General features: G+C 30.7%; 1 pseudogene; it reads right to left on the bottom strand.

Annotated features, from left to right (window-relative positions):
• Positions 1-2,956: 2,956 nt before the first annotated feature.
• On the bottom strand, positions 2,957-3,518 carry LOC120145460 (annotated as a pseudogene).
• Positions 3,519-3,852: the final 334 nt, after the last annotated feature.

Below are 3,852 nucleotides of genomic sequence, written 5' to 3'. Positions count from 1 at the left end.
GAATAATGAGGATATGTGTGCATGTATATAATTGGTTATATGAACTGGTATATGATGTTTGTATTATATTATTATATGAATTGTGAAATGTTCATGCATTATTGAGTATATAGAGTTCATATTATATGTGTTTTATGCCTCACTAAGTCAACGACTTAGTGTGTGTATGTTTCACTCGTAGGTTCCGACAGGAGAAAAGTGAGTAAAGATAGGAGATCCAGGTCAGTTTCTCCTTTCTATAGATCAGATCATAAATATATTCGAATATATATATTTTGTTATATAGAATGTAGTTGGCATGTAGTTAAAAGATTTGAATTGTATAAGCTCTGATAAGTTTTGTAAACTCTTTGATATAAATTGCATGAATTAGGCAGTTTTATTTAATAAAAGTAGGAATTTTTCATTATTTTGTAAAATTAAATGTTTTTGAAAAGTCAATATGACACCTCGGACTCGGATCCGGATTGTATACAGGTTGGGGGTGTTACATTACCACTCGATGCTACATACTTTGTCTGTATGAGCCCTTCTTGTATTTTGTTCCTAACAAAATGACAATTAATTTCGATGTATTTTATCTTCTAATGAAAAATTAGATTTACTGTAATTTAAAGTGTAGTTTTGTTATTACAAAATAATGTTATCAGTTTCATAATTTTTATGTCTAACTCACTAAGTGACTTCTGTAATAAAAGGAATTGTTGGTATTCTTTGAGGATCCAAATTCGAGCATCATCAATGTTAGGAGTGTGAGTGTTCAATGTCGTAAGGTTGATAGATATCTTTAAACATATATTGCCTTGTACATACTCCATATTAATTAAAAAAAGATAAAAGTTAATAAATGTACGTCGTCATCTGGTTCACACCGTATATATTTATTCTTTTTGAATATTTAAAACTTTTTTTTCATATTTTTATCTCTTTTTTCTTTTTCGTCTTAACTTAGTCTACATGAGAGTTACATATAATATTTTTTTAATAGGTTGTATTTATTTATACATTAAGTTGTTTTCTTCTTAATAATACTACAAATAAGTCAAGAAAATAGAATACGGGAAAGACCGCAGAGGTGAAAATGATTTGTTGTTCAATTTTTTTTTACAGTGAGTTATTTTCGTCTTATTAATATTAAAAGGAAAATGAAGCTTGATCATGTAAGAGGCTGCCGACCGGCTTATATTTAAAAAGAACATTTTTTAAACACAGTGTTAATATTAAGTAATATTTTAAATATAAAAATATATTTGATCAACTTCTTTTATATGTTACACTAATAATATATTAATTAAACTAATTTTAATATGTTATTTAGTTAGGTTTATTTGAATAAATAATTATAGACAAAAATAAAATAATCTACTTGAAAGCTGGATATTAATTAATTAATATGCTGGAAAAAAGTCTCAATCTTGGTTAGAAATTTGTTGTTTTAATTTGCGAAGTATACTATATAGTACGACGCTATTCTACTCTCGGCTAAAATAAGTCAGAAACTTCAATTTTATTTTTGACTTTGTCGGCAAACTATGCTTATTCTTTAATAATGGGTGATGATTAGATATAATATTTACATATATATTATACATACATAATTATTTAAATTTATAATTTAAAATAATAATATCTTTTTAAATTAACTTAATAGATTCATAATATATATTTATAGAAAATAAAAACATCATCGAAAATCATATATAAGATGATAACACTTTATGTCGCAGCTTGGGGCCATACATTGTCTTTGGTATCTATTTGTATAATTATCCCCTTCGTATTATTTAAAGCTCCTAGCTGATGGTGTATTTTTTCCCTTTTACCGAGTCAGACAACCCCATTATTTCTCAACGCCTAGTGCACGCAATGCACGAAAGCAACGCCTAGCAATGCACGAAAGCAATGTGTTCAATATGTATAAAGTTAATGGTAAACTATATTAATGATCACTGAACTTTTAAGATGTTTTCATTTTGATCACTGAGATCAAATAACTTTTGTTGTTAAGCTGTTGTTAATGATAATGCCCGAAATGTAAAAGTTTGGAGTAAATTACACAAATGATAACTTGTAAGGTGCTCGTGTTTTGTTCACTAAAAGAAGTTATCGTTAATGAAATTATCGAAATGAAAACATACTTAGGTTTGGTGACTCCAATAAAAGTTCAATGTCTATTAGTGTAGTTTATCCTAAATAATAATTCATTTTATAATTAATATACTTTCTTGAAATAAATATAATTAATTTAAGTAGCGATTTAATCTAAATATTTTTTTTTAAACTATATGACAACAACTATATGCAATGGTTATGCATCGGACCCCTTTATAGTTCAAACCTTAGAATTTAGATCCTTGTAAGAAATCTAATGCTTAATCATTACACTTAATTAAATAGTTGTTACATAATTGACAAGATTAATATTTAAAGTGTATTGGGATTGAAATTAAAATTATTTATTTTTAGGTAAATTATCCTAATTATTACCAAACTTTTAGGTTATTTGTACTTTGACCACCGAAATTCAAATTGTTTTTGTTAGTCACTCAACTTAAAGAACGTTGTCACAAAACTGTTGTTGTTGACGACTACAAACGGCATCGACAGAAATGATAACGTTCAATAAATTTAGTGATTCAAATGAAATTTGTTTGATTTTGTTGACCAAAATACAAGAACATAAAAATTAATGACCATTAATGTAGTTTAGTTTAAAAATTACTACTTTGCGTAATCAGATTCCCTGACCTGCAATCGAATTCTTTTTTACGTCATTCTACACAATATTTCCATTATGAGATTTTCAGATTGATTCGTATATATTAATATATCACAATAATTCGGCATAATATGATAAAATGTTATAGTGAAGATCGGATCATGGTTTTGTTCCCTAATTCAAATTCAAAGAATTACACAGATTATTGAAGTTTTATTTAGTATTCCGCAATCTGGTTTAGTAATGGTACAATGTAACATTGAACTCGAGACTAGCATCACCGTTCTCGGCGCTTGCATAAGTTACCCGAGTAAGAGCATACCCTGTGGCCATCCTAACGAACCTCTCCCTCCCACTACTGCCAATTCAATAACTTCCTCACTCGCACGAGCGATTTCCGTCGCCGGATATCGTGAGAACAAACCGAAGGAGCTGCCATTGAACCTGCCACTCGTAAACGCGAAATCAGCGTAGAAAACTGCAGAAAACATGGTAGGGTCTTTAGCAGTCCACACGTAGATCCCTTGGGCGTTTCCGATATTCGTTGATGTTAATTCGGGTCCTACAGTCAGGGATCGTCCATCGCGATCAAGGTGAGGAATAGGCCGGCGTTGGTGATGTTAGGACGGGCGATCGGATCCGCAGCCGGGTTTTTGCCACTGAGGATATCGTGGAAAAAGAAGTGGAGTCGGTCATCTTCTCCGATCGAGGAGGAGGCGTAATGGTTTCAGAGTAGTATTGGCCATAGGCTGACGCAATGGCAAGGAGAAATGTCATTGCCGATGCAGCTATTATAATCAGTTTCTCCATTTTTCTTCTCAATAACGTTTGGTTTTGTGGTTGATTGTTGTACACTGCATGGCTTTATATAGAATTTGTGCTGGACGTCAACTTCATTTCACATAAAATTATTTTGTTAACGCCTGAAGTTGTTGGTTGCCATTTCCTTTAATTGTCAATGAAAATCTAGAGAACAATATTATAATTTCACAATCAAATGGATGTTTCAGAAAAAAATATTAGGGGTAGAGAATGATGGTAGGTGCTGAGTGAATTTTTTTTTTTCAATCTTACGTGGAAGCCATCGCCTCTTCCAAGCGCAAAAGAAAGTTACAGAATAGAAGTGAATTTTA

This window comes from Hibiscus syriacus, unplaced genomic scaffold (genome assembly GCF_006381635.1).
Source record: "Hibiscus syriacus cultivar Baekdansim isolate YM2019G1 unplaced genomic scaffold, ASM638163v2 tig00110893_pilon, whole genome shotgun sequence".
NCBI classification, from domain to species: Eukaryota; Viridiplantae; Streptophyta; class Magnoliopsida; order Malvales; family Malvaceae; genus Hibiscus; species Hibiscus syriacus.
Note: the sequence above shows the minus strand (reverse complement) of the source record. Positions and strands in the feature narration are given on the sequence as shown.